Below are 12,096 nucleotides of genomic sequence, written 5' to 3' on the forward strand. Positions count from 1 at the left end.
TAACATCATTATAACACCCATACTACCCAAAGCAATCTGTAGATTCAATGCAATCCCTATTAAAATAGCAATAGCATATTTCACAGATTTAGAACAAATATTTCAAAAATTTGTATGGAACCAAAAAGACCCCAAATACTGGCAGCAATCTTGAGAAAGAAGAACAAAGTTGGAGGGATCACAATACCAGATATCAAACTATACTACAAAGCCATTGTTATCAGAACAGCCTGGTACTGGCACAAGAACAGGCATATAGATCAATGGAACAGAAAAGAAACCCCAGAAATTGATCCACATCACTATGGTTAATTAATATTTGACAAGGGAGGCAAGAGCATACACTGGAGTAAAGACAGTCTCTTCAATAAATGGTGTTGGGAAAATTGGACAGATACACGCAAAAAACTGAAACTAGATCACCAACTTACACCATAAAAAGATAAAGTCAAAATGGATGAAAGACTTAAATGTAACTTGCAAAACCATAAAAATTCTAGAAGAAAACACAGGCAGCAAAATCTCAAACATCTCACGTGGCAGAATTTGCACCAATATAACTCCTAGGTCAAGAGAAACAAAGGACAAATTAAACAAATGGGACTACATCAAATTAAAATGCTTCTGCATAGCAAAAGAAACCATCTTCAAAATGGAAAGGGAACCCACTGTATGGGAGAACATATTTTCCAATGAGACATCTGATAAGGGGTTAATTTCCAAAATACATAAAGAACTCATACAGCTCAAAAAAAAGGATGACAAATAACCCAATCAAAAAATTTGTACAGAACCTGAATAGGCACTTCTCCAAAGACAACATACAGATGGCCAAGAGACATATAAAAAAAATGCTCAATGTCACTAATCATCAGAGAGATGCAAATGAAAACTACAATGAGATATCACTTCACACCTGCCAGAATGGCTACCATCAATAAATCAACAAACAAGTGGTGGTGAGGATGTTGAGAAAAGGGAACCCTAGTACACTGCTAGTGGGAATGCAGACTGGTGCAGCCACTATGGAAAACAGTATGGAATTTACTGAAAAAATTAAAAATGGAACTACCGTTTGACCCAATGATCCCAGTTCTAGTAATATATCCTAAGAATCCCAAAACACCAATCATAAAGAATATATGCATTCTTATTTTCATAGCAGTGTTATTTATAATAGCTAAGATTTGGAATGAGACCAAGTGCCCATCAGTAGATGAGTGGATAAAAAAAACTGTGGTACATTTACACAATGGAATACTATGCAGCTGTAAAAAAGAAGGATCTCTTACCCTTTGAGATAGCATGGATGGACCTGGAGAGTGTTATGTTGAGTGACATAAACCAGTCAGAGAAAGACAAATATATGATCTCACCTACAAATGGAACCTAATGAACATAATAAACTGATGAACAAAATAGGGCCAGAGGTATGAAGGCATGAAACAGACTGATGTATCTGAGAGGGGAGGTTGGGGGGGGGGATAGGAAGAGATTAACCCAGGAATGAATATATATATATGATGATAGATGATAGATGATGATAGATAGATAGATACATAGATAGATGATAGATAGATAGATAGATAGATAGATAGATAGATAGATAGATGATAGATGATAGATAGATGATAGATGATGATAGATAGATAGATAGATAGATGATAGATAGATAGATAGATGATAGATGATAGATAGATAGATGATAGATGATAGATAGATAGATAGATAGATAGATAGATAGATAGATGATAGATAGATAGATAGATGATAGATAGATGATAGATATAGTTAATGGACACAGACAATAGTGTACTGAAGGCCTGGGGTGGGGAGGGGCTGGGAGGAGTAGGGTAATGGTGGGGGGAGTTGGGGGACATCTGTAATACTGTCAAAAGTAAAATAAAAATAAAAATTGAACCGAACTCTGGTTAAAAGGAATTAGCCAGTTCAGGAAATGAGAAAGAAGAGGGAATAATTCCCAAGAAGAGGGAATAATTTGCTTGAAGTCCTAGGTTTCAAGAGAGAAGGGTGGGTCAGGAAAGTGACAGAGGGCTCTTGACAGGAGCTGTGGGTATAAGAAATAAGGTTGGAAAGGTAGGCAGGGGATGGATCCTGAAGATGATGGCCATTTTACTTCCGGTAGAGTGGTTGAGCCCACACTGCTTGAAGGATCTTACTGGCTGTGCCCACCAATGAGCAGTCAAGAGCTGCAGCCCTTAGTTGAGAAGATGCACACTCTCTCAGAGCCCAGGCTCAGAGGTAAGCCATGCAGTCACACCAGTGGAGAGGAAGGCAAGGAAAAAGTCAGCAAACAGAGGTTCTCAACTACTACAATAGGGCAAAGCTATGGTATTCTTGGAGAGTTTGGAAGATCAAGGATTCTTTCCATATCCTTTGAGACTACCAAGTTGAAGTCAGGAATACCTTCACTGGTTCTTGAAAATGGGCATTTGCAAGGTGGGGCATGGCATAGCAGCTGTGTTTGTAGTAGTATGCCAGCTGTATTTTGCACAGGATGTGACGAGCAGTTCTGTCCCTAATACAGTGACTATGTGGGAAGGGAGGAAGGGCTGGAGAGAATGTTGTTGAAATTTGGATATGTGGCTCACTTTGGAATCTGCTGGGTCTACCATGCCTGAGGGGTGTGGAACCTCAGTGTGATAGCCCAAGGGAATGTTTTATTGCTACTTACTATTATTGAGAATTTAAAATGAATCCAACTGGGCCCTAGCCAGTTTGGCTCAGTGGTTAGAAAGTCAGATCAAGTCCAGGGTTCAATTCCAGCCAGGGGCATGTACCTTGGTTGAAGGCTCGATCCCCAGCCCTGGTCGGGGCATGTTTGGGAGGCAGCCAGTTGATGTTCCTTTCTCTCCCCCTGGCCTCCCGCCCTTCTACTCTCTCTGAAAAGCAATGGAAAAAATATCATCGGGTGAGGATTTAAAATAAATAAATAAATAAATAAATAAATAAATAAATAAATAAATAAAATGAATCCAATTGGGCACAGAACATCCCAATCCCAAACATACTACCCTGCCCTTTCCTGAGGAAGCATGCCAAATGAACATTTTGTGGCTCCCTGTTCAGGCAAATTCCCTTATCTGTTTGGCTGCTTTGAGTCTATTCTGCTTTGGCCTACTGGAAGAGTACCATGGTTTCCCCAAATTCAGGTAGAAAGGTAACAGTTAGGGTGAGGCTTATTCTTCATGCCTGGTAACTGGGTGGTCAAGTTAACTGTCTGTCTCAGGGGCAGGGTTTTCATTAGATATCCCTCTCCTCAACTGTAGCTTGGCTTGGCAGCTTGCTGCCCTCCTGAGGCCCTCAGACTGGTAGTACTGGATATGCACCATCCTGCAGGGTGTGATCACAGCCACAGGACAAATCTACTGAAACCACTTGCAGCTCAGCTAGTCCAGCAATCCTTTTCTCTCAACTTTCTGCCCTTCTTTCCCTGATCCTTTACTTCCCTATCACGTTTCACAAGGCAAAAGGATGACCTCAATTAAGTGCTTCTTCCGTTGCCTCCTCTTTCATTCCCTCTCTTTCCTGTTCTCCTTTCCAGCTCTCCCCTCCATTCTCTTCATCCCACTCTTCCTTTTCTGCAGCAGTTCCTTCCACTGGGCTTTGATCTCAGAGCACGATGTGTCTCCGTTGGTAGATCGGTACTTTATTCTCCACAGTGTTAATCATAGTCACTGCTATTGCACAGTTCCAGAGTGCACCATTCACCTGTGGTTCATGTCATTTGATGGTGGTGCCTTTCATGTATGGTACAATGTAAATGGTACCCTCTGGAGTTGTGCAACTCAGTCACCTTGACTTTAGTGTGGCACTCAAAAGCCTTCAAAGCAATAAATCTCTTAGGAAAAAAATGTTCTCCTGGTGCAGACCAGGTAGTCAGCCTGGACACTTAAGCCTGCCAATAATGCCTCTGTGCAATTGAGTCTCCCTGTTACTGTGAACCTGAGATTCAGAAACTTCTGACATAGAGACCTCAAATCTTCCCAACCATCCCTCTCCAACCTCACCATCCACTACTGCCTCAAATGACCACATCTGTGTCAGACTGATGATCTGAACATGTCATGTGCTGTCCTGACTCTGCTTCTACCAGCTCCTTTTTCTAGAGCAGAATTCTATTTGGTCATTGACCCTCAGCATTCCTTGTCCACTCCAGCTCAAAGACACCTCTTTTCTATACTCCAAACTCATTCAGAAGTCTGTATTCTCCTCTGGCACTTTGCATCAGATCACATCAAACCACTGCTTAAAAACAATGCTTAAATTCCCATTGTTAGAATGAGACTCTAACACCCCTTGTCATTATAAGGCTCTGTGTGGCTTGACCCCAGCTTAGATCTGACCTCATTTCTTCTTGCTCTTGTGCTCAACTATTCACCTCACCAAGTTCATATCCATCTCAAGGCTCTGCACTTTCTCTTCCCTCTGTTTGAAGTTGTCTTCCTCCAGATGTCCGGGGACTACCAGAATATAAAATCTATAAAAGCTGAATCTTTTGCTTTTAGTGTGTTCACCATTGTATTCTAAGTGGTTTGAACAGTGCCTGGCACATGGTGGGTGATAGGTAACTAAATGTTGGTGAAAACTGTAAATAATACACTGCCTTGTGTTGTTTGTCTCTTTCGTCCCTTTGCTCCATCTTTCCGTTTGTATCTATCCCCTCCCCTAATCATAAGCTTCCTCAGGACAGAGATTTGGTATGATTTGAATCCTCCTTAGCATCTAGGGCAGTGCTTTAAGCATAGGTGCTTTAAAAAATACTTGTTGACAGAATAAAGACAGAGTGGGTGAGAGAGTTCTCTTATGCCTTCCCACCAGGCAAGCTCAGCCTCCTCCAAGGCAGACAACTAATAACCCTTGTCCTCCTAGAGCTGCTCATCAGTGGCATCAGCAAGCTGGCCATCAGCCCCAGCCCCTGGATATCTGCTCCTGGGGCAGCAAGGCTGTTCTTCCCTTGGATTTTCTCTCTCACCACCTCCACCAGCACTTTCAGAAAGGGTATCTGTTCTCCTAGGACTGCAACTGCCCCTGTCGGCACATGCCTAATCTTAGGAGAAAACAGGGTCCTGCTGAACTAATTGCTTGATTTACAAAGTGAGATCTTTGAGAAAGGTTTATTAAAAGATCATGACTTTGGCCGCTATATTTCAAACTGACGTTTAGATGACAGAGTTAAATATTTCAAACTTACCTCATCCTCCCTCTCTCTCTCCTTGTCTCTCAAGGGTGAACATTCTGTTCCTCTTCCAAAACTCAGTTCTTCTCCATATTTGGGAATCTGGAATGGGCACTTGGGGCACAGCCTTGTCTCCTCTCGGTGTCTGCTGGGAGCTGTAGTTCCCAATAAGTGATGGCTGCTTTTCTCTGGTCAGCAAGTGGGCTGTCCCTTCTCAGGAGGATGCCTGGAAGCAGGAACCCTGTACATGGTGGGATGGAAAGGTGCTATTAGGAGGCTTGCTTTCTATTTTCAGCTCTTTGTGAGCTGGTTTTGAGTAAGGCACCACTCTCCTGTGGCTCGGTCTCCCTATCTGTAAAATGGTGGCTTTTATCTCTCTTTTTCTAGCTGCCAGATTGTTTGTGGGTGGGGTCAAATGCTCTGAGCTCATCCCACAGGGATCGCTTTATAAATAAATAAAAACTATTACATTTAAAAAGGAAAATATTAATTTTGGTTGCCTCCACAAACCAACTCTGCCTATAGATCAGTAAGATTCTAACACCTTATATCTACCTTCCATGCACCCTGCATTTAAATGGTTTCCTTGCATCCCATTCCGTTTGTTTTATCATCTCTAGTTTCATACCTTCAGGAATAAATGTTCTCTCTCCCTCCTCTCTGAAAGGAAATGATGAGACAGACCAACTCTGCCCTACGTCAAAAGCACAAGAAAGTCATGAAGAGGGCTGATTTGGACCTGATTTAAGCTCCACAACTGACCTCTTCCTAGCTCGTGCACAAATGTGACCAAGAGCTTGATCTTTGTGGATGAGGCTGACCTTTGTTCCTTCTGAAGAAAAAACAGATTTCATTGCAGGATTTTTGAAAGATCTTAATAAGACCTTTATTAAGAAACTGGTACAGCATAGTGGAAACAGCAGCAGGCTCAGAATCAAAATGGTTAGAACCCTGGCTCTGAGATGTTAGGCAAATAATCTTATCCCTCTGGTCCTTGGTTCTCGTATCTCTAAAATGGAGCCAACAATTTATGTCAGAGTGTTTCGCAAAGTACTGAACAAAGGTTAGCTGTGATAAAAGACAGTCTCATGCAGTGGATAATAATAGGGAACTTTTGCCCTGGCTGGTGTGACTCAGTGGTTAGAGCGTAGGCCAGTGGACTGAAGGATCTCAGGTTCGATTCTGGTCAAGGGCATGTACCTCAGTTGCAAGCTTGATCTTCGACCCTGCTTGGGTGCGTGCAGGAGGCAACCACTCGATGTGTCTCTCTCACAATGATGTTTCTCTCTCTCTGTTTCTCCCCATCCCTTGCACTCTCTCTGAAAAACAATGTAATAAATAAATAAATAAAATAAATAAATAAAATAAATAATAGGGAACTTTAAAGTCAGATCCATTTAGATTAGAATTCCACCTGGATTTGCTGTAGAAATTTGATCAAATTACTTGCTCTCTCTAAATCTTAGGTATATTATCTCTAAGATGTGGATGATGAGGTTTACATGAAACAATGCATGTGATGGGCCTAGCATAGAGCCTGCTACACACTAATGCTCAATAAATGTAGTTATGACTATTATTAATATATTATGTAAATGTAATGTAGTTACGACTGCCAATGCATTATCATTGCATTATGATTACTTATCTCACATTTCATCATCTCACTTTGTGATAATCAAATAAAATGATATAAAGGTGCTTTTTAAGTTGTCAACGATTTCACCAACATGAGGAACAATTAGAATTAAACACACAAAAAAGGGAAATGGGCTCTGTAGAGTTCACCTTCCAGCATCAGGGTTATATAGGGCCAAGGATGTAAAATTGCTTTCTAGCTACAAAGAACTATAAACATGTAAACTGTCACTAGCAACAGCAAGATTATTTGTTTCTTGTTTTAGGTAGTGGGTAATACCAATACCCAATTAAAGAATCAAAAGGACTCATATAATAGACTGAGTAACTAAGTCAGGTTACAAGGCAACATAATTATGCATAATTGTACATATATACTATGTGTGTTTATGGAAGGGTATTCATCAAAATGTTAAAATTTGTCATTTATGGATGGTGGGATTTTAGATAATTTTTATTCTCTTGTACTTTTCTGTCTTGTTTGGATTATTTTTACTTGGGCATGTATCATTTTAAGAAAAACTTAAAAGATAAAAAAAGAGTAGATACTGAACAATCAGATCTCAGGTTGTAAAACACTAGGAGGATCCATATGATGGCTTTCCTACACCAAAGAATGTTTTCTTAGGTATGGAAAATGGAGTTTCTGGCAACAAGGGGTAGTTTGTGAAAACTATAATGACAGGTGCCTGTAAAGAGGACTCAGAGGGGCCCAGTCGGCCTGGCTCAGTGGTTGAACATCGACCTATGAACCAGGAGATCACGGTTCGATTCTTGGTCAAGGCACATGCCCAGGTTGTGGGCTCGATCCCTAGTAGGGAGTGTGCAGGAGGCAGACAATCAATGATACTCTCTCAACATCGATGTTTTTATCTCTCTCTCCCTTCCTCTCTGAAATCAATAAAAACATATATATTTATATATACTTATATATATATTTATTTATATATTTTAAAGAAGACTCAGAGGGGAATAGAATACCTCCAAGATGACCCTGGAAAGTTAGAGACAACCTTTCATCTCTATTTCATAGGCTGTAATAATATTGTGATTTTAATTATTGTCTGTGTACACATGAATTTCCTTGTTTGCTATGGTAATATGTGATTCCTGTTTTTCCACCTCCATTCTTTCTGGTCCCTTAGACTCTTACTGTCAGAGAGGAGAACTCACCTACTCATTCATGAGGGATTAGGGGAAGGGTGTGGTGAGCTACCTACAATGTACTTCTACTATCCCTCCACCTTTTAGAACCAGATGCACAAAGAACAAACTTATTACCCAGAAGGACACAAAGCAGAAGGGATGGTGACAGCATGCCTAACCATCCATGATAATCTTCTGCCCAGAGAAGTTTTCACAGGCAAGTGCCCACAAGCTTGAAGGTAGTTCAGCTGTTGGGTGGCCCATTTCTTTTTTTTTCTTTTTTTAAATAGATCTTTATTGATTTCAGAGAGAGGAAAGGAGAGGGAGAGAGAGAGATAGAAACATCAATGATGAGAGAGTCATTGATCAGCTGCCTAGCCTGCAATCCGGGCATGTGCCCTGACCGGGAATCGAACCCTGATTGCTTGGATCCTAGGTTGATGCTCAACCGATGAGCCACATCGGCTGGGCTTATTTATTTATTTATTTATTGCTTTATTTATTTTATTTAGGTTCATTTCTAATGAGGACCAGAAACTGGGGTTAGAGGAGGGCAGACTCTTTCCTGCTGCCACAAATAACAGACGGTCCCTAGAAAGAATTGAATGTCTTTGGACTTCAGCATTAAAGCCTATGTAAATGTGGGGCCAGGAACAAAGAGGGCTGCCATACTGGGCCTCATAGGTGCCGCTTACATAGATTCTATGTGAAGGGCCCTCCGAGGGTTGTCCTGTGTGAATCCCAGGAAGGATAATTTCCCCCGAGCATACTGATCTGCTGAGAAAAAAACTTTTATAAAACCAACAAATTGGAGCTTGGCTGAATAGCCCTTAACAATTTTTGAAATGAATTAAATTGTCATGGGTTAAAATATATGCTCAGGTGCCTGCTTTTCCCACTTTGCTAACTTCAGTGTGTTCCATCTGATGTCATTCTTTTCTGTTCCAGAAGAGATGCTAAGTGGGGTCAGAGTTATCTCTGAAGCATGGGGTTAGGCTGGGGATGGGAATGCCACAATGCTCTTGAGGTCACAATCTGAGAATAATAAGAGAACAAACACAAAGGCAAGCCACAATCCTTTATTTTAGATTTATTACTCTATTTCTTTTAGGCCCTGGACAGATGTGATAGTGTTGGGCAAAGTTTTGTTTATTTGCTGCAGTCAACTGAGTAAAAAATCCAATTTTAGTATTGACTAAAGCTACCAGGGTTGGTAGGACTGACTGCAGGCCTACCCTTTCACTTCTCTGAGGTTCTTACCATACTTTCCCTTTCTTATTGACATCACCTGGACAAGGTGGAAAGTTAAGATTTATGGAAATCCTCCGAATATTTCTCCCTCCTCCCCCATTACCCCATTGCTGACTCAAAATTCCACTTCAGGAAATAACTTTAGAAAGTGACTTAGACATAAATATTCTGCCAGTGGTTCCCAGACTTTTTAATACAGATGATCATGTTAATTGCCCTTCCATCAATCCTATATTTTGGAATGTTTTGCCTATTAAATAAAAGAAATATTGCCTATGTATAAAAGAAATTCCAAACCTAAGGAAAGGTTTAAAGAGTTTATGAGCCAAGGTTTTGGAGCTAGTCCCAGAAGCAAAATCTCAAGGGATTGAGAAAAAGCTGCAGGGAATAGAAGTTTTGCAGCTTATTTATACACTAGAATCAAAGGAGAAGGCATAAAGAGGGTTACATAAAATCCATGGCTGGCTGATTAAGGAGATGGTAGAAAGGATTGGAGAGAAGTGAAAATGGAGAGGTGCCTGTTTCTTTTTCATTGGTGGGTGCAGGGTAGTTAATATCTCACATACATAGTTTATAGAGGTATGTGGATAAAAGATAACAATGAGGAATGTTGGTTTGTTTCCTCCCCAGGTGTTTATCTCTGGAGGAGAGATCATTCTGACATTTTAAGTATGTTATTCTAGATGTGCAAAAAACAATAGACAGAACTTGCTCTAGATAGAGATTAATCTATCATACAGACCTTAGGATGGACCTTCCCACAATAACTCTCTCAGTTAGGATTTTTTTATGATCAAAACATCCCATGTGGTTACTTTCAGTGATTGAGCTTGCCAAGGTAACCCCTTTATATTCACAAATCTATTTAGTCAACAACACTTTGTAACATTATCTCAGGTAAAATACAATTTCTTCTTGGAATATTAAAATGTGTTGAGAACCCCTCCATCCCTCCTCCCCACATCCAAGGAACTGCTGCTGCTCTCCACTGGGGAAGAGGAGGTTGGGGGCTATTAATATCCTTAGGTAGCTCCCTTAGTGGACTGCTCTTCCCAGCCAGGATCTGGGCATTAGTGGTGACCTTTGATGCTGTAAATTACCCCAAAGCACATTTTATTAATGGCAGGAATTTCTGGGCTAGTGAGAAAAACATTTTTTTCAGCAAAGGTGAGGTCCTCTGTGGGGTAGCACTGGAGAGGGCAAAGCATGCTGGGTTATCAGCTGTGTGATACAGGGCTATGGTTTAATCACCCTGGCCTCAGTTTTCTTGACTGTAATATGATAAAGCTCCTTCCAGCTCTAAAATTCTAACACTTCAGGGTGACTGAGTTTATTTGATTATTTTCTAGGAAATAAGGAAGAGAGTACTAGAAGGAACACTGCAAAATGCCCGTAGGCAAGAAAGCAGGCTGGGGGTGTCAGTATCTGGAAATACCTTGAAGTGTCTCTCTTTTGGAGCCGGATTAGGGCATATATCTCCTCAGCTTCCAATCTTTTTACACAGTGCTCACCAGCAAGGGTGCCTGAATGTCAAGATCAAATGATGCAGAACAGCTCAGAAGGGATGGGTCCCTCCAGAGCATTGAATGCTTATTGTCTTACATGATGCTAGCTGGTACATGGGTCCTGAGGTGAGTGAGACCCTTTTCCCATGCCCAGGAAAGGCACAGTTGAATAAGAAAGTGACACAAAATAACTATAAGAAAGCCTGAAAATTGGTACCCACAAGAGAAACAAAAAAAGCAAAGCACAGTTGGGAGTTTGAAGAAGGGAGTGATTAGCTTGAATGTAATGTGATCAGGAAAGGTCAGGAGGAGATAACATCTTTCCACCCTTCCATGATGGAGACAGGGTTGACTTTTCCCTTGTGAGCATCTGCTACTTGTTTCATTTTTCAGGATTGGTCTGGCATTGTGAAGATTTGCTCAGCCTTCTTTGAGCAAACCTTCTGACTCCTGGGTGGGTGAGAAAAGGTGGGAATTGGACAGCAGGTCTCCACAGAAGGGCACCCTATCACCTTCAAGGAGGATGAAGAGTAGCTTTGATGATTCTTTGAAGAATGCTCCTGAGCATGGGGTCTGGTTAGAAATATGTAGGAGAACTAAGCTGTGTGAGGGGCCCCTGGTGGCTCTCTGTAGGAAATCTGAGTTTGGCTTGGGGTTGGGCCCCCTGGAGGACTGTGGGGGAATTGGCTTTCTGAGCTCCTGAAGACAGAGAAGAAAGATGAGTTCTACCAGATGACTTATGGGGGTTTCCCAGGAGGAGCTGCTCATGGAGGCCAAGATTACAGAGGTGCTCAACGTACACTCACTGGAGACACATGAGTGACTTGAGGCTGACAAAGAGGATCAGGCTCACAAGAAGCAGAAGTACCCTGAGCCCATAATTACCTGTCATTCAGTGACAGTGCTGCTGGTGGGGAGCAGACCCTAAAGAGAATGTTGATGTGGAAGGACTTGATCTTGCTCCCATGGCTTCTGCATTGACTCTCTGTGTCAGGATGGGACCTGTCATCCCTCCTGCTCATTGCTCAGGTACCTTCATCACTTTTAGTGATGATGTGACATTTAAGAAATAGTTTTCCCAAGTGTGGCCCCCAAAGGTCCCTGCTTAGAGATCTTCCTAGTAAGCCATGGCCCCACCCTATACCAGCACCGTTACAAGACATAGCCTGTGCCAGCCACTGTGCGAGTCTTCAAATAATCTGTGAGGTCTACAAGAAGTACATCACTGTCCACAAACTGCCACTCACTGCCTCAGCTCTGGGTCCTGGCCCACCACCTCCTGAGCCCCTCCCTAGTTCTGGGTCTTGAGTCTTGTGCCAGAAAATTGTCACCAAATGAAGGGATGTCTAGTCCTTA

Source organism: Miniopterus natalensis, chromosome 2 (assembly GCF_054644295.1).
Source record: "Miniopterus natalensis isolate mMinNat1 chromosome 2, mMinNat1.hap1, whole genome shotgun sequence".
In the NCBI taxonomy this organism is placed as follows: domain Eukaryota; kingdom Metazoa; phylum Chordata; class Mammalia; order Chiroptera; family Miniopteridae; genus Miniopterus; species Miniopterus natalensis.